The sequence below is a fragment of the Ranitomeya imitator genome, chromosome 2, assembly GCF_032444005.1.
Source record: "Ranitomeya imitator isolate aRanImi1 chromosome 2, aRanImi1.pri, whole genome shotgun sequence".
Taxonomy (NCBI): domain Eukaryota; kingdom Metazoa; phylum Chordata; class Amphibia; order Anura; family Dendrobatidae; genus Ranitomeya; species Ranitomeya imitator.
Window position 1 is genome coordinate 304,091,934 of NC_091283.1, and position 20,376 is coordinate 304,112,309.

At 45.4% G+C, this 20,376-nt stretch overlaps 1 long non-coding RNA gene across 1 annotated transcript; it reads right to left on the reverse strand.

Moving 5' to 3' along the window:
* Positions 1–15,051: 15,051 nt before the first annotated feature.
* LOC138666983 (uncharacterized) lies at positions 15,052–18,985 on the reverse strand. The gene is made up of 2 exons (XR_011318585.1): positions 18,560–18,985; positions 15,052–16,224 (listed from the first exon to the last, which is right to left on the reverse strand). It is a non-coding gene; the product is annotated as an uncharacterized lncRNA (long non-coding RNA).
* Between the last annotated feature and the right edge of the window lie 1,391 nt (positions 18,986–20,376).

Consider the following 20,376-nt stretch of genomic DNA (forward strand, 5'->3'; position numbering starts at 1 on the left):
AAAAAGTAGAATAGGAAGAATTATAATAGTTGAAGAAAATGAATATGAAAAATGTAATAAAAAAAAATGTAGAAGATGAAGAAGAAGATGAATAAGAAGAAGTTGATGTCAAAGATGCTGATGATGATGAAGATGAAAGTGTGGGAAAAGTAAAAAAAAAGAAGGGGAAGGGCGTGGAATAGTGAAACATCAATATCTGACAAAATAAAAAAAATCTTAACATAGTCAATATCTTTGTAACTCCGAACGTCTTTAAAAAAAATTAAAATTCCTGCTATTCTATTTGATTGGACTAAACCTCTATGCCTTTAATGTCTCCGCCACCTCCCCAAATACATCCTGCATTATTCTTAGTTGTTTTCCTTCATGTAGAATGAACCTACAAGGAAAGAAAGGGTTTATTTTAATTCCGATATTTTGGTCCCATTGACTTGTATTGGGATCGGATATCGGTATCGGCGATAGCCGATATTTTTTGAATATCGGCCGATCCAAACCGATACCGATACTTTCCGATATCGGAAGGTATCGCTCAACACTAGGTGTAACTAATTATGAATGGGTGTGGTCTGGGGAGTGGCCTAAAATTTGTATGGAGCATCATGTGCAGTCATTATACAGTATGGAGCATCATGTGCGGCCATTATACAGTATGGAGCTTCATGTGCGGTCATTATACAGTATGGAGCATCATGTGCGGTCATTATACAGTATGGAGCATCATGTGTGGCCATTATACAGTATGGAGCATCATGTGTGGCCATTATACAGTATTGAGCATCATGTGGGGTTATTATACAGTATGGAGCTTCATGTGCGGTCATTATACACTATGGAGCATCATGTGCGGTCATTATACAGTATGGAGCATCATGTGCGGCCATTATACAGTATGGAGCATCATGTGCGGCCATTATACAGTATGGAGCATCATGTGGGGTTATTATACAGTATGGAGCTTCATGTGCGGTCATTATACAGTATGGAACATCATGTGCGGTCATTATACAGTATGGAGCATCATGTGCGGCCATTATACAGTATGGAGCATCATTTGTGGCCATTATACAGTATGGAGCACTGTGTGGCCATATTTTTTTGTTTATAATTATTGTATATGAAACAGTGTGATCAGCAGTGCTAAATGGGTGTGGTTGGGTCGTGGATATGGGTGTGACTAATTATGAATGGGTGTGGCCTGGGGCGTGGCCTAAAACTTGCTGCGGCGCGCGTTGCGCGCCACAAACTTTGTCCCTCTTTCGCATCTTCAAAAGTTGGGAGGTATGACTAGATGTGATTAAGAGTAGAGGGTAAATCTGCAGTAACCACTGATTCTGGCAGGTCCCTGATGGGTAGATTGTTTCAACTTCCGTGGTTCTCAAAGTCATCCAGTTGAGATTGATGATATGGGTAGAGTGGACGTGTATTGTGTCTTGGAGATCTGTAAAGGTGGCAGAGGTATTAGATATATTCTGCTCTGTAGTGTCCTTTCTCTTTGTCAGGGTAACCACATCAGATTGCAGTTTAGCGAATTCCTGCTTGCTGAATGTTGGCTAGAGTCACTGGACATGAGCTGGCGGCCCATGACAGTGCTGGTTGTGATGCAACTGAGGGTCCTGTGGAGGAAGGTTAGTGGTATCAACCGTGGATTGTTCAGTTTGTGTTCTTAGAAGCTGTGGAAACCCTGTGAGAGGTACTGAAGAGAGATCCATGAGTTTCTAATCAGGCTCCAAAGGGGTTAATATATGATCCTGAATGCCCTGTGAGCAGTGAATAAATGTTTTTGTAAGCCAGCTGTGTTTCCCTGTGTGGGTAGCTGACTCAAAGGGGCCCCTGTGGAGATATGTTGTCAGGAGGGTAATTAAGGTTAAGGGTTAATTAGTCTCCTTGGCCATGGAGCTGCCAGGTCCTGTGTTTGCTCTGTTTCAGATCCACTTTCATTTTCATTTTCCAGTGTGTCTTTGTGCAATGGCTGTGAGGGCTGGTTTGTACTCAATCCTCTGACTCCCTGAGCTTGCCTGCCTCCATGGTTGAACCTAGAGTGTATGGGCTCCTTCCAGGTCCTGACTTCAGCCCATACAGTGTAGCCGGCTCACTACTGAAGACACTAGACTGTATGGGCTCCTTCCAGGTATATATTCTTGAAGATAGCAGACTTTATGGGCTGCTGCCTGGCCCTGACTGCAGCCTATACATGACACTAGAATGTATGGGCTCCTTCAAGGTATAAATTATTAAAGCCAGCAGAATATATGGGCTCCTGCCAGGTCCTGACTGCAGCCCATACAGTCTAGTCAGCTCACTGGTGAAGACACTAAACTCTATGGGCTCCTGTAAGGTATATAGTATTGTAGATATAGACTGTACGGGCTCCTGTCAGGTACATATTATTGTAGATAGACTGTACGGGCTCCTGTCAGGTATATATTATTGTAGATACAGACTGTACGGGCTTCTGTCAGGTATATATTATTGTAGATATAGACTGCACGGGCTCCTGTCAGGTATATATTATTGTAGATACAGACTGTACGGGCTCCTGTCAGGTATATATTATTGTAGATACAGGCTGTACGGGCTCCTGTCAGGTGTATAGTATTGTAGATATAGACTGTACGGGCTCCTGTCAGGTATATATTATTGTAGATACAGACTGTACGGACTCCTGTCAGGTATATATTATTGTAGATATAAACTGTACGGGCTCCTGTCAGGTATATATTATTGTAGATATAAACTGTACGGGCTCCTGTCAGGTATATATTATTGTAGATATAGACTGTACGGGCTCCTGTCAGGTATATATAATTGTAGATACAGACTGTACAGGCTCCTGTCAGGTATATATTATTGTAGATACAGACTGTAAGGGCTCCTGTCAGGTATATATTATTGTAGATACAGACTGTACGGGCTCCTGTCAGGTATATAGTATGGTAGATACAGACTGTACGGGCTCCTGTCAGGTATATATTATTGTAGATATAGACTGTACGGGCTCCTGTCAGGTATATATTATTGTAGATATAGACTGTACGGGCACCTGTCAGGTATATATTATTGTAGATACAGACTGTAGGGGCTCCTGTCAGGTATATATTATTGTAGATACAGACTGTACGGGCTCCTGTCAGGTGTATAGTATTGTAGATATAGACTGTACGGGCTCCTGTCAGGTATATATTATTGTAGATACAGACTGTACGGGCTCCTGTCAGGTATATATTATTGTAGATACAGACTGTACGGGCTCCTGTCAGGTGTATATTATTGTAGATATAGACTGTATGGGCTCCTGTCAGGTGTATATTATTGTAGATATAGACTGTACGGGCTCCTGTCAGGTATATATTATTGTAGATATAGACTGTACGGGCTCCTGTCAGGTATATATTATTGTAGATACAGACTGTACGGGCTCCTGTCAGGTATATAGTATGGTAGATACAGACTGTACGGGCTCCTGTCAGGTATATATTATTGTAGATATAGACTGTACGGGCACCTGTCAGGTATATATTATTGTAGATACAGACTGTAGGGGCTCCTGTCAGGTATATATTATTGTAGATACAGACTGTACGGGCTCCTGTCAGGTGTATAGTATTGTAGATATAGACTGTACGGGCTCCTGTCAGGTATATATAATTGTAGATACAGACTGTACGGGCTCCTGTCAGTTATATAGTATGGTAGATACAGACTGTACGGGCTCCTGTCAGGTATATATAATTGTAGATACAGACTGTACGGGCTCCTGTCAGGTATATAGTATGGTAGATACAGACTGTACGGACTCCTGTCAGGTATATATTATTGTAGATACAGACTGTACGGGCTCCTGTCAGGTATATATTATTGTAGATACAGACTGTACAGGCTCGTGTCAGGTATAATTGTAGATACAGACTGTACGGTCTCCTGTCAGGTATATATAATTGTAAATACAGACTGTATGGGCCCCTGTCAGGTATATATTACTGCAGTGATGATATCAGAATGTACGGGCTCCTGTCAGGTATATATTAGTGATGATATCAGCATGTACGGGCCTCTGTCAGGTATATATTAGTGATAATATCAGAATGTACGGGCCTCTGTCAGGTATATATTAGTGATGATATCAGAATGTATGGGCCTCTGTCAGGTGTATATTAGTGATGATATCAGATTGTATGGGCCTCTGTCAGGTATATATATTAGTGATGATATCAGAATGTATGGGCCCCTGTCAGGTATATATTAGTGATAATATCAGAATGTACGGGCCCCTGTCAGGTGTATATTAGTGATAATATCAGAATGTATGGGCCCCTGTCAGGTATATATTAGTGATGATATCAGAATGTATGGGCCCCTGTCAGGTATATATTAGTGATAATATCAGAATGTATGGGCCCCTGTCAGGTGTATATTAGTGATAATATCAGAATGTATGGGCTCCTGTCAGGTATATACAGTGGGGCAAAAAAGTATTTAGTCAGTCAGCAATAGTGCAAGTTCCACCACTTAAAAAGATGAGAGGCGTCTGTAATTTACATCATAGGTAGACCTCAACTATGGGAGACAAACTGAGAAAAAAAAATCCAGAAAATCACATTGTCTGTTTTTTTATCATTTTATTTGCATATTATCGTGGAAAATAAGTATTTGGTCAGAAACAAAATTTCATCTCAATACTTTGTAATATATCCTTTGTTGGCAATGACAGAGGTCAAACGTTTTCTGTAAGTCTTCACAAGGTTGCCACACACTGTTGTTGGTACAGTTAGGGCCAGAAATATTTGGACAGTGACACAAGTTTTGTTATTTTAGCTGTTTACAAAAACATGTTCAGAAATACAATTATATATATAATATGGGCTGAAAGTGCACACTCCCAGCTGCAATATGATAGTTTACACATCCAAATCGGAGAAAGGGTTTAGGAATCATAGCTCTGTAATGCATAGCGTCCTCTTTTTCAAGGGACCGAAAGTAATTGGACAATGGACTCTAAGGGCTGCAATTAACTCTGAAGGCGTCTCCCTCGTTAACCTGTAATCAATGAAGTAGTTAAAAGGTCAGGGGTGGATTCCAGGTGTGTGGTTTTGCATTTGGAAGCTGTTGCTGTGAGCAGACAACATGCGGTCAAAGGAACTCTCAATTGAGGTGAAGCAGAACATCCTGAGGCTGAAAAAAAAGAAAAAATCCATCAGAGAGATAGCAGACATGCTTGGAGTAGCAAAATCAACAGTTGGGTACATTCTGAGAAAAAAGGAATTGACTGGTGAGCTTGGGAACTCAAAAAGGCCTGGGCGTCCACGGATGACAACAGTGGTGGATGATCGCCGCATACTTAATTTGGTGAAGAAGAACCCGTTCACAACATCAACTGAAGTCCAGAACACTCTCAGTGAAGTAGGTGTATCTGTCTCTAAGTCAACAGTAAGGGTATGTGCACACGTCCGGATTTTTAGCGTTTTTTTTGCAGAATTTCGCTATAAAAACGCTATAATTCCGCATCAAAAACGCTAAAAATATGCATCCTATCATTTAGAATGCATTCCGGATTTTTTGTTCAGATGGATGCGTTTTTTACCGCAAAAAAAACGCATTCCGCAAAAAAAATGGACATGCTCATTCTTTTTGCGGATTTCTAAGCCAAAATGACTTTCAGGAAATAAAAAAAAAAATGGCCGAAATTCCGCAAAAAATCAGCGCAAAAACCGCGAAAAATCCACGCGGAAAAAAACGCAAATTTCTGCCAGAAATCTCCGGATTTTGTCAGGAAAAAAACCTGACGTGTGCACATAGCCTGAAGAGAAGACTCCATGACAGTAAATACAAAGGGTTCACATCTAGATGCAAACCATTCATCAATACCAAAAATAGACAGGCCAGAGTTAAATTTGCAGAAAAATACCTCAAGAAGCCAGCTCAGTTCTGGAAAAGTATTCTATGGACAGATGAGACAAAGATCAACCTGTACCTGAATGATGGGAAGAAAAAAGTTTGGAGAAGAAAGGGAACGGCACATGATCCAAGGCACACCACATCCTCTGTAAAACATGGTGGAGGCAACGTGATGGCATGGGCATGCATGGCTTTCAATGGCACTGGGTCACTTGTGTTTATTGATGACATAAGAGCAGACAAGAGTAGCCGGATGAATTCTGAAGTGTACCGGGATATACTTTCAGCCCAGATTCAGCCAAATGCTGCAAAGTTGATTGGACGGCGCTTCATAGTACAGATGGACAATGACCCCAAGCATACAGCCAAAGCTACCCAGGAGTTCATGAGTGCCAAAAAGTGGAACATTCTGCAATGGCCAAGTCAATCTCCAGATCTAAACCCAATTGAGCATGCATTTCACTTGCTCAAATCCAGACTTAAGACGGAAAGACCCACAAACAAGCAAGACCTGAAGGCTGCGGCTGTAAAGGCCTGGCAAAGCATCAAGAAGGAGGAAACCCAGCGTTTGGTGATGTCCATGGGTTCCAGACTTAAGGCAGTGATTGCCTCCAAAGAATTTGCAACAAAATATTGAAAATAAAAATATTTTGTTTGGGTTATGTTTATTTGTCCAATTACTTTTGACCTCCTAAAATGTGGAGTGTTTGTAAAGAAATGTGTACAATTCCTACATTTTCTATCAGATATTTTTGTTCAACCCTTCAAATTAAACGTTACAATCTGCACTTGAATTCTGTTGTAGAGGTTTCATTTCAAATCCAATGTGGTGGCATGCAGAGCCCAAATCGCGAAAATTGTGTCACTGTCCAAATATTTCTGGCCCTAACTGTATGTTAGCCCATTCCTCCATGCAGATCTCCTCTAGAGCAGTGATGTTTTTGGCTTTTCGCTTGGCAACACGGACTTTCAACTCCCTCCAAAGGTTTTCTATAGGGTTGAGATCTGGAGACTGGCTAGGCCACTCCAGGACCTTGAAATGCTTCTTACAAAGCCACTCCTTCGTTGCCCTGGCGGTGTGCTTTGGATCATTGTCATGTTGAAAGACCCAGCCACGTTTCATCTTCAATGCCCTTGCTGATGGAAGGAGGTTTGCACTCAAAATCTCACGATACATGGCCCCATTCATTCTTTCATGTACCCGGATCAGTCGTCCTGGCCCCTTTGCAGAGAAACAGCCCCAAAGCATGATGTTTCCACCACCATGCTTTACAGTAGGTATGGTGTTTGATGGATGCAACTCAGTATTCTTTTTCCTCCAAACTTGACAAGTTGTGTTTCTACCAAACAGTTCCAGTTTGGTTTCATCAGACCATAGGACATTCTCCCAAAACTCCTCTGGATCATCCAAATGCTCTCTAGCAAACTTCAGACGGGCCCGGACATGTACTGGCTTAAGCAGTGGGACACGTCTGGCACTGCAGGATCTGAGTCCATGGTGGCGTAGTGTGTTACTTATGGTAGGCCTTGTTACATTGGTCCCAGCTCTCTGCAGTTCATTCACTAGGTCCCCCCGCGTGGTTCTGGGATTTTTGCTCACCGATCTTGTGATCATTCTGACCCCACGGGGTGGGATTTTGCGTGGAGCCCCAGATCGAGGGAGATTATCAGTGGTCTTGTATGTCTTCCATTTTCTAATTATTGCTCCCACTGTTGATTTCTTCACTCCAAGCTATTGGCTATTGCAGATTCAGTCTTCCCAGCCTGGTGCAGGGCTACAATTTTGTTTCTGGTGTCCTTTGACAGCTCTTTGGTCTTCACCATAGTGGAGTTTGGAGTCAGACTGTTTGAGGGTGTGCACAGGTGTCTTTTTATACTGATAACAAGTTTAAACAGGTGCAATTACTACAGGTAATGAGTGGAGGAAAGAGGAGACTCTTAAGAAGTTACAGGTCTGTGAGAGCCAGAAATCTTGATTGTTTGTTTCTGACCAAATACTTATTTTCCACGATAATATGCAAATAAAATGATAAAAAAACAGACAATGTGATTTTCTGGATTTTTTTTTCTCAGTTTGTCTCCCATAGTTGAGGTCTACCTATGATGTAAATTACAGACGCCTCTCATCTTTTTAAGTGGTGGAACTTGCACTATTGCTGACTGACTAAATACTTTTTTGCCCCACTGTATAGTAGTGATGATATCAGAATGTATGGGCCCCTGTCAGGTATATATTAGTGATGATATCAGAATGTATGGGCCCCTGTCAGGTATATATGCTGCGATTGTTCTCGTATGGGTCCCTGTCAGGTATATATTACTGTAGATATAGAATGTATGGGCCCCTGTCAGGTATATATTACTGATGATATCAGAATGTACAGGCTCCTGTCAGGTGTATATTAGTGATAATATCAGAATATACGGGCCCTGTCAGGTATATATTAGTGATGATATCAGAATTTATGAACCCCTGTCAGGTATATATTATTGATGGTATCAGAATGTATGGGCTTCTGTCAGGTGTATATTAGTGATAATATTAGAGTATATGGGCCCCTGTCAGGTATATATTACTGATGATATCAGAATGTATGGGCTCCTGTCAGGTATATATATTAGTGATGATATCAGAATGTATGGGCCCCTGTCAGGTATATATTAGTGATGATATCAGAATGTATGGGCCCCTGTCAGGTATATATTACTGTAGATATAGAATGTATGGGCCCCTGTCAGGTATATATTATTGATGGTATCAGAATGTATGGGCTTCTGTCAGGTGTATATTAGTGATAATATCAGAATGTATGGGCCCCTGTCAGGTATATATTACTGATGATATCAGAATGTATGGGCCCCTGTCAGGTATATATGCTGCGATTGTTCTCGTATGCCGATTCAGCATGAAAAAATAATCACAGATGTGATCTGCCCCATAGATTAACACTGGTCCGAGTGCCATGCGATGTTTTCTCACATAGCGCTTGTCCGTATTCTACGCTAGTGTGACCCCGGCCTTAAACTTATGAAGAGACACAGACCACCTGCAGTTCAGCCTTCATCAATATTTAATTTACAAGTTTTTCACCATCCAAAAAATGCTATTTTTTTACCTAGTTCCATAGGTTTCTTAAAGGGAACCTGTCACCAGGTTTTCCCCATATATAGTACCACCAGAACCTAGATGCCCTTATACACACCCTTCTAGAGTGCTGTACCGTACATACTCGAGTAGGCTTGACCGACTTTCACTTTTTTAGGGTCGAGTCGGGTTTCGCGAAACCCGACTATCTCAAAAGTCGAGTCGAGTGAAATCGGCCGATTATGGCGAAAAGTTGGGAATCGACCGAAACACGAAACCCAATGCAAAGTCAATGGGAAATCTTTCTTTTTTTTTTTTCCTCTCTCTCTCTCTCTATCTCTCTCTCAGTGGTGTTACACATTGCAAATCGCTACAGCGCACAAGCGAGAAGATGGCGAATGGGAAGAGAGTGGCCAAGTGCCAGAATAGGCGCATCTTCCAGATGTGCCTTTTCTGGGGTGGCTGGGGGCAGATGTTTTTAGCCAGGGGGGCCAATAACCACGGACCCTCTCCAGGCTATTAATATCTGCCCTCAGTCACTGGCTTTACTACTCTGGCGGAGAAAATTGTGCGGGAGCCCACGCCAATTTTTTCCGCCATTTAACCCTTTAATTTAATAGCTAGAACGGCCAAATTTTGCATATACAGACTACTAACATTAGTAGTGTGGAATATGCAAAAAAAATGGGGATATGAGATGGTTTACTGTATGCAAACCATGTCTCATATCATGTCGGGTTTTGGAAGGAGATAGCAAAAGACGGTAATTGAATTACCGGCTTTAAAGCTATCTAGCGCTGTATGAAGTAATAATATATATATACATATGTCTCACTGACATAGAATAGGTATATATATATATATATATATATATATGTACACATTTATTCTATCTATTCTATTGTAAGCTGTCAGTGTGATTTTACTGTACACCGCACTGAATTGCCGGCTTTTCTCTCTAACACCGCTGCGTATTTCTCGCAAGTCACACTGCTGGTCCGTGTGTAATCCGTATTTTTGGGGCTTCTATACACTTTCATTGGCGTTTGTTTTGCGCAATACGGTGACAAACGCAGCATGCTGCGATTTTCTACAGCCGTAGAAAGCCGTGTAATACTGATCAGTAAAATACGGTAGATAGGTGCAGGGCCTTAGAGAATAATTGGGACGTTTGTTAGGCGTGTTTTCCGGACGTATTTTATGCGCTCATACGTCCGTAAAACTCGCTAGTGTGACGCCGGCCTTATACTCAAGTCATTGTCGGCGCGGGAGGGGGAGCGGCGGCTGTCACATACTCACCTGCTCCCGGCGCGGTCCCTGCATGGCCGATGGTCTCCGGGCAGCTCTTCCTTTGTTCAGCGGTCACGTGGAACCGCTCATTAAAGTAATGAATATGGATGCATATTCATTACTTTAATGAGCTGTTCGTGACAGCTGAACATAGGAAGACGCTGCCGACTCCCGGAGACCATCTGACAGTGAGAAGCTGCCAGGGACCGCGTCGGGAGCAGGTGAGTATGACGGGGGAGGTGAGCATTGCGCGATATTCACCTCTCCCCTTTCCACCGCTGCGGGCCGCTCTGTCCTCTGGCTGTGACCTCTGACAGGTCAGGGGGCACGATGACGTAGTTAGGCTACGTTCAGATTAGCGTTGCGCGCCGCTGCGTCGGCGACGCAACGCACGACGCACGCAAAAACGCTGCGTTTTGCGATGCGTGCGTCGTATTTTGACGAAAATCGGACGCAAGAAAAATGCAACTTGTTGCATTTTCTTGCGTCCGACGCTAGCGTCAAAAACGCAACAAGAAAAACGCATGCGTCCCCCATGTTAAACATAGGGGCGCATGACGCGTGCGTCGCCGCTGCGTTTCCCAACGCAGCGTCGGGAAACGCTAATCTGAACGTAGCCTTAGTGTGCGTGCCGCCCTCTGCCTGAACAGTCAGTGTAGAGGATGGAAGACAGAGCAGCGCGCAGCAGTGGAAAGTGCCGGGGGCCTGAGCGAAGAGAGGCGAGTATGTGATTTTTTTTATTTTATTCGCAGCAAATGGGGCATAATGTGTGGAGCATCTCATGGGGCATAATCTATGGAGCATTTTATGGGGCAAAATCTATGGAGCATCTTATGGGGCCATCAACCTTTATGCAGCATTGTATGGGGCAAAAGTTTCTATGGAGCATCTCATGGGGCCATTATTAACATTTGTGCAGCATTATATGAGGCATATTTTAATATGGAGCATCTTATGGGGCCATCATAAACTTTATGGAGCATTATATGGGGCTCCTGATTCAATATGGATATTCAAAAACACTTAACCTACTGATGTCTCAATTAATTTTACTTTTATTGGTATCTATTTTTATTTTTGACATTTACCAGTAGCTGCTGCATTTTCCACCCTAGGTTTATACTCGAGTCAATAAGTTTTCCCAGTTTTTTGTGGCAAAATTAGGGGGTGGGGGTGGGGGGGTCGGCTTCTACTTGAGTATATACGGTATGTCCCTAAGCCAATGTGTAGAATGTAAATAACTTCTTATACTCACCTACGGGGCGGTTCGGTGTTATGTTTGGCGCTGGTCTTCATCCGGCACAGTCCTTCCCGTGGATGTTGTGTTCTACATCATCCACACAACCTCCCTCATCACGCTTCTGTGCAGGAACACTTCTCTGCCGAGCACAAAGCAAAGTACTGCAACGGGCAGAAAGAAGTGCAATGCACAGGAGCACGATGGAAGACACCGTGTGGATGACATTGAGTCGATGACACGTCCTAAGAAAGAAGGACGGTGATAGAAGAGGAGAAGGCATCAGATTAAGACTAGCGAAGCCCATTGGATGGGGCTAGGCAAGTCTAATATGCCACTGTCTTAAGGGCATACAGATAGTGGTTGTGCTTTATAAAATGCTGTATATAAGGGTATACAGGCAGTGGGCCTACTATATATATATACACAGCATTCTAGAATGCTGTATATAAAGGCATATAGATAGTGGTTGTACTTTATATGGGGCGGGGGGACAGAAACAATGATTGAATACCCTGTAGTAAGTAAACGGCTACAGTGCAAGAAAATAAAGGGTACTTAGTTAACACTTTTTTGGGGGCCTGAGAAAGGAGTCAGAAAAGAGCATCGGGGCGGACGCGCTGCTGTGAATGTCAGTGTCTATATCTAGCATGGTTCTCTTAAGGTAATTTTACCTGCATAGTTTATTCTGAGCATGTTCTCATAGAAGGGTATATTACCCTTAGTGGTAGGATGTAGCCGGGGGTGGGTGGAGAAACACAGGAGTGAACATGTCAGATATATATTGGGAGTTGGATTTTTGGCACAACTATGAGATATTTCGTAACTACATAGACTAACAGTTTGTTTTATTTTTCCTCCGGGGTATTATTTATGTATTTACTATTAGTCACAAAGTTGAGTTGTGTATATTAGCTTTGTGTCATCCATAGCGGCGCGTTGTTTATGGGTGACTGATGAGCGGGAGGTTTGTTTCTCTGTTTCACCTAGGTAATGTGGTTTTAAAATGATGCTTTTCCAAAGATATATATATTTTTTTTATTATCTAATAATTTGATGCGTTTTTGTAAATCCAGAGCGCTAAAGATATATATAAAAAAAAGAAAAAAAAAAAAGAATTGTGATGTATTTTCCTTATTCAACCTCTTCACGAGATACCCTCATTAATATTAACTGAAGACACACACATGTAGGAGCATTAACATAATTAACCTACATATGCTGTAAAAAAAAAGTCAACTAAGAAACCTGCGTGAAATGTAATGTTTATTTTTCAAAAAATAAAAAAACCTGCATGGACTCCCGCATAATTTTCATAACCAGCAGAGGGAAAGCTGACAGCTGATGTTAATATTCTGGAAAGGAGCCAATAACCATAAAGGTTCCCAGGCTATTAATATCAACTCACAGCTGTTTTCTTAGCCTTTACTGGCTATTTCACAGTGGGACACAAGATATTGACATGGGGTCCCCCTATAAAAGCTGTAGGCTGATATTAATAGCCTGTGAAGAGGCCATGGATAAAAACCATCAGCTCTCAGCCATCCCATAAATGGCGCATCTTATAGATGTGCCAATTCAGGCACTTAGCCTCGCTCTTCCCACTTGCCCTGTAGCAGTGGGGTTCATATTTGTGGGGTTGATGTCACCATTTTATTGTCAAGTAACATCAAGCCCACAGGTTAATAATGGAGAGGCATCTATCAGACACCTCTCCATTAGTAAGCTGACCTACTGTCACCTTACAATACAAAGGTGACATTAACCCCTTATTACCCCATATGCCACCGCTACAGGGCAGTGAGAAGAGAGACTGAGTGCCAGAATTGGCGCATCTTACAGATTCACCTTTTCTGGGGTGGCAATAACCATGGTCCCTCTCTAGGCTATAATATCTGTCCTCAGTCACTGGCTTTCCCTCTGTGGCACAGAAAATTGTGTGGGAGCCCACGCCAGTTTTTTCAGTGAAAACATTTTTATTAAATACATACAGGTCCCAAATTTTACACACACACATACTACTAACCGTATTAGTCACTGACCTATATAAATCTAACCGTTCTGCAATGGTTTACTGTATGTAAACCATGTCTCCTATCCTGCAATGATTTGACAGAAGCCGACAAATTAACTATTTGTAAGTATTGTAAGCTGTCAGTGTGATTTTACTGTACATTGCACCTGAATTGCCAGCCTTTCAAAGGACTATGTTGCGTATTTCTCGCAAGTCACACTGATGGCCCGTGTGGTGTGAGATTTTCTTGCACAAACAGACTTTCATTGGGGATTCTCGGCTGATATACGGTGCAAATCGCAGCATAGTGCAATTTGACTCGCACATATACGGTAATACGGCCGTGAAAAAAAAAAAAATGTGATGGGAGCTGCCCAACAGATTAACATTGGTCCGAGTGCTATGCAATTTTTTTTTCTCGCATAGCACTCATCTGTATTCCTCTCTAGTGTGACTCCGGCCTTAAAGGGAAAATCATTCAAAATTTGAAAATTTCTATTTTTTTTTTAAATTTCTGATATTTTTACAAAATATCTGAAATACATATTAGCCCAAGTTTACCATTATCATAAAGTCTAATATGTCAGGAAAAAAAAACAACCTCAAAATCAATGGAATATGTTGAAGCATTCCAGAGTTATTACTACATAAAGTGACACTGGTCAGATTTTAAAAAAATTGGCCCTGTCACTAAGGGGTTAAATGCTTGTACAAGTGAACATTGTTTCAAAAGTGGTTTACCTGTCTAGGACTGGTTTCACACCAGCGTTCGGCAGCCTTCTTCCTCCGTTAAGCCCCACCCACTGCTGCACCTCTTCTTTCAGCTCCGCCTACGTCTGCATGCATCCCCTATCTTTAACATTTGGTACACAGGCACGATGCGCTGAACTGCGTCAAACGCAACATGTTGCATTTTGTTCCGGTCGGCGCAGCGTTAAAACAACGCATGCGGAGGCATCCACTTGGCCTGCGTACCCAATGTTAAAGATAGGGTATACAGGATGCATGCAGACGTCGGCGGAACTGAAGGAAGAGGTGCGGCATTGGGCAGGGCTTAACGGAGGAAGAAGGTGCCATCCGCAGCCCTGCCGAATGCTGGTGTGAAACCAGCCCAAGGCTCTTATTATAGCACCTTACATGTCTTAGGCTAGGTTCACATTGCGTTAGTGCAATCCGTTAAGCGCATAGCGCTAGCGTATTGCGCTAACGCAATGTTTCTAGAGGGTCGGCGTTCACCCTCCCCGCTAGCGCAGATCCCCAAGCAGCGTCCGAGGTCCGTCACAAAAGAACGGCACATTGCTAGCGCGTGCCGAAAATGGCATGCGCTAGCGATGCGCTTCAGCTAAAGATAACATTGCTGTCAATGGGTGCGCTAACGGACCCGTTGCACGGCGTTAATTGCGACATTTTCGCCATGCAACGCAGTCCGTTAGCGTTAACCCATTAACGCAATGTGAACCTAGCTTTACACAGATACGTCATGGGCTTGTCCTGCCCTATGCATGAAATGAAAGACTAAAATACAATGTGGAGACTTAATCAGAGCAATGTTTTATTTACATTCAGAACTGGTTTAAGAGGTAAACAATTACCATTTCTCACAGAAATCTCAGACTTACTTATAGAAATACTGGATACATATCATTTTAACATTAGATATAGAAATATTTCTAATTTTATAAAACTGCATTTTTTTGCATTGAAAAACTTTATGCCTTTCCTTGTTTCATTGTATGCCTTTGCTTGTTTCATTTTATGCATTTCTAAAGTATTGTAAAAATGTAATTTGCTGTTGGTGCATGCGGGCAGGACTGTCGATAGGGTATGTGGCTCTGCCCCCCCCCACCGGACCTGCCTCCGGTGTCGGTTTCGGTGTCCCTGACCAGAGATCATAATACCGGCCTTGAATTGTGAAGGACACGGCAGCCGACCCTGAGAAACATCCAAGGTGGGAACGCCCCATCATGTCGAAGAGAGTCTGCTAGATTCAGGCCTAGCAGACCAGTGCTGGTGGGTTCATGGATGCCAGGAGAGAGCTGGCCTAAAGGAAGGTCTCGTCTTTTCCTGGCGGGTCGGAGAGTTGTCCCGTCGTTGTTTTTGGACAGAACATTTCCAAAACAACCAAATTTGAACAGATCTCTTGGGAGGCAGACTTTAGTCCTCTGTTGCAGAAGCGAAGTACTCTTAAACTGATAGGCTCAAAGTAGGACGCACTAGAAAGTCGGCATGCATGATTGTTCAGGGCGCTGGCGGTGTGGACCGGCCACCAGAGAAGGCCTAGACCAAAGCCTGGATATTTTAAGAGCAGGGTCACAGGAGCCTCTGGAAAACGTGGAGGCTGCATGAATAGGAAGGTTTCCTAAGGAGACGTCCACATTGCTCAGGGGAAAACTAGGACATATTTGTCCTGTGTTTTTTTTAATTTTTTTTTTTAAAGTAGCCCCCTCACTGCCTCGTAGGATATACCAGTCCTTAAGATCACAAATCCTTTTTCGCAGACTGATGATTAAGATGGGCATGGAATAACCTGGACGCAGAGAGGCGAGAGGGTAGGGGGATTCGTGGCATGAACGGTCCTCCGGGGAACCCCAAACACTCTTGATGTGTTAGGGCCTTGCCTCGTAGACCACAGATGATACGGTAGTGACAATTCTAGGTGGAAGATTAGAGTGACAATTCCACTGTCACCCTCAAAAGCCATATCTGGGAAGAAAAAAAAATCGTTAATAGAAAAAAAAACCAAAACCTAAGGCCTAAACTGGGCTGGGCGGTCCAGACCCATGTCTTCCTCCTACTGACATTAAGCTAAAACGGATTAGCTTCGTGCCAGTTGGTGGTGTACCCTCCTCTACAGGAAATACCTACATTTTTTTTTTGCATAGCATAAGCAGCATACACCCATTTTTTTGTGTGTACCCCAATGAAGCATTAGCCCCCCCACATCAACCAGAAGGCCACACAGAATAACCTCGCTCCCCCAGTCAGAAACATCCACCTCACATTAACCAGCGGACCCCACAGGATAAACCCAAAGCCCACCAGACATTCCCTCCCACAAGCGTAAATCCCCATATGACGCCCCCTGCCCCCAACCATAAATCCCATCAGACACCCCCCCCATCGGATGCCACCCCGGCTTAACCCCCCAGCATAAACCCCCATCGGACGTCCACCCCTCCAAGCATTACTCCCATCGTACACCACGCCCACCCAAGAATAAACCCCCATCGGACGGCCAAACCCCCACCGGACGTGGAACCCCCCCATCGGACGTCCACCACTGACCCAGCCCAAACCCCCCCATCGGACGTCCACCCCCGACCCAGCCCAAACCCTTGTTGTACGTCCACTCTACCCAGCCTAAGCCCTTAACAGCCCCCCAAACCCAACCCATAAGCAGGTCGCCCCCCAATAAAAGGGATCCCTCCGTAAGCAGCATGTCGCCTCCCCACGTCCCACCACGCAGGCAGGTCGCCTCCCCACGTCCCACCACACAGGCAGGTCGCCTCCCCACGTCCCACCACGCAGGCAGGTCGCCTCCCCACGTCCCACCACGCAGGCAGGTCGCCTCCCCACGTCCCACCACGCAGGCAGGTCGCCTCCCCACGTCCCACCATGCAGGCAGGTCGCCTCCCCACGTCCCACCACGCAGGCAGGTCGCCTCCCCACGTCCAACCACGCAGGCAGGTCGCCTCCCCACGTCCAACCACGCAGGCAGGTCGCCTCCCCACGTCCCACCACGCAGGCAGGTCGCCTCCCCACGTCCCACCACGCAGGCAGGTCACCACCACATCCCACCACAGGGGTCCCCCAATAGCCTGCAGCAGGTCTCCCCCCACATCCCACAAGCAGATAGCCCTCAAATTCCACCACAGGGGTCCCCCCCAATAGACAGGTCACGCCCCCCCAAACCGAACCACAAGCATGTCACCCTCAAACCCCACCACAGGTCTCCCCCACTAAAAGGGGTCCACCCCGTAGGCAGCAGGTCACCTTCAAACCCCACCACAGGGGTCCCCCCCAACAGCCAGCATGTGCCCCCCAAAATCCCACCACAGGGGTCCCCCCACAACAGCCCACCACAGGGGTCCCCCACAACAGCCCACCACAAGGGTACCCCACAACAGCCCACCACAGGGGTCCCCCACAACAGCCAGCAGCAGGTACCCCACCAAAATGTCACCACAGGGGTCCCCCACAACATCCCACCACAGGGGTCCCCCACAATAGCCAGCAGCAGCAGGTGCCCCCCAAAATCTCACCACAGGGGTCCCCCAAAATAGCCAGCAGCAGGTGCCCCCCAAAACCCCACCACAGGGGTCCCCCACAATAGCCATCAGCAGCAGGTGCCCCCCCCAAAAGCCCACCACGGGGGTCCCCAACAGCCAGCAGCAGCGGTTCCCCCCCCAAAACCCCACCACAGGGGTCCCCCACAATAGCCAGCAGCAGCAGGTGCCCCCCCAAAAAGCCCACCACGGGGGTCCCCAACAGCCAGCAGCAGCAGTGCCCCCCCAAAAAGCCCACCACGGGGGTCCCCAACAGCCAGCAGCAGCGGTGCCCCCCCAAAAAGCCCACCACGGGGGTCCCCCACAACAGCCAGCAGCAGCGGTGCCCCCCCAAAAAGCCCACCACGGGGGTCCCCCACAACAGCCAGCAGCAGCGGTCCCCCCAAAAAAAGCCCACAACAGCCAGCAGCAGCTGTGCCCCCCCAAAAGCCCAACACGGGGGTCCCCCACAACAGCCAGCAGCGGTGCCCCCCCCAAAAAGCCCCCACAACAGCCAGCAGCAGCGGTGCCCCCCCAAAAAGCCCACCACGGAGGTCCCCCACAACAGCCAGCAGCAGCGGTGCCCCCCTAAAAAGCCCACCACCGGGGTCCCCCACAACAGCCAGCAGCAGCGGTGCCCCCCAAAAAGCCCACCACAGGAGTCCCCCACAACAGCAGCGGTGCCCCCCACACAGACAAGCAGGTCGCCCACCACAGGGCCTCCCCCCAATAGCGAATAGCAAGTAGCATTTTTTCACCCTGAAACCACTAACCTCCATGTGGCATGGCGTCCACAAGCTATAATCATGCTGCTTTGCTTTGCTGCCTTTATGATGTGACTGAAAACACGCCCCCTCCCGATAAGACACGCCCCCAGAAATGACGTCACACCTGGAAGGAACCCATACACTCTAGCATTTACCCTGCCTCCATGTCCACACGGGGCCGGCACCATCTTGGACATAACGTGGTGCTTCAGGAATCAGGAGACCCAAAAGCAGTAGTGATTGCCTGGCAGGAGCCATGATCTCCAACAGAATTGATATAATGGCAGGAGTGAGTCTGTGAAGCAAGCATCTGGGCGGGGGAGGTTAGGATTGATTGCATATTACCTCCATTTGTCCTGGCCTCTGTTAGTATGTCTGGTGGTGATGGTCAAAGGTGCTGACAGGCTGCTGTGGAGAAGGTAGGATTGGATGTTTCCCTGTGCAGTGGATGATGTGTGGGCAGTGTGATAGATATGTATATATATATATATATATATATATATACATATACAGTATATCATGTAGATCTCACTTGCATGTATACTCATATACTCACAGCTAATATGTACACAGAGGCGTAGCTAAAGCTTTTGCCGCCGGGGCTGTTCCCGAGTTTGGCGCCAAAGGCTCAATACAAACAAAGGTTACCAAAAATGGTTTTCCTGTTTTGTAGAACTTAAACTGGGCCTAATGGTGTCACCCCCACATGCCAAACCTGTGACTTAATACCACCACACCATGACCAGACCACATAGTGACCGAATAATACTACATACAAGGGACAAATACCACAACACCATTTCCAGACCACATATTACCACCACATAGTGACTGAATACTACAATACTGATCAGTAATAAAAAAAAAAAACACAATACTATCACCATAAGTGCCAGTATTCACAGGAGATCTGTACTTAGTATGCAGTGTCTGTGTAGAGGTAATACAGAGATCACTGGTGGTATTATACACAGGAACTCTGTATATAATGTATAGATAATACAGTGATCACTGGTGACCATTGTACACAGGACCGCTGTATATAGTATACAGTGTATAGGTAACACTGACTCACCAGTGACGTCTCTAGGTGAAGTCCTTCATCTTTCATCCAGCACAGACCGCCATCATTCCTTCCAGCAGGACTCGTTTCTGCAGGAAATAACAGTTATCTCGAGCTCAGCTTGCAGAACACAATACTTAATTTTTCACAACTTCTACATTACACCACATGAAGAAAAAAAGGTGATATAGTGTCACTCTGCACAGTAACAGGACCGCCCCCCCATTTAAAACAGTATACTCAAAAAATAAAATAAATACATCACTGCAGTAATAATATCCCTTAATTAGCCCCTATGGTAATACTATTCCCCACCCTGGCCCCGTTTATCTCATTCCTGGCTCCAGCCATATGTTGTCGCATCCTGCCCTCATGAGTATCCATTCTACCTCATATGATCTCCCCATCCTGCCTCCATCGTATCCGTCCTGCCCCATGATCCAATCCTGCCCCATGATCCAATCCTGCCCCGTGTCTCCAATCATGCCCCGTATCTACATTCTGCCCATGCCTCAAGTCCTGCCCCCAGTGTGTCCAGCAATCTGCCCCAGTGTGTCCAGCATATTACCCCCATGTTGTCCAGCAATCTGTCCCAGTGTGCCCAGCATATTACCCCCATGTTGTCCAGCATTGCCCCAGTGTGTCCAGCAATCTACCCCAGTGTCCAGCATTGTCCCAGTGTGCACAGCAATCTGCCCCAGTGTGCACAGCAATCTGCCCCAGTGTGCCCAGCATATTACCCCCATGTTGTCCAGCATTG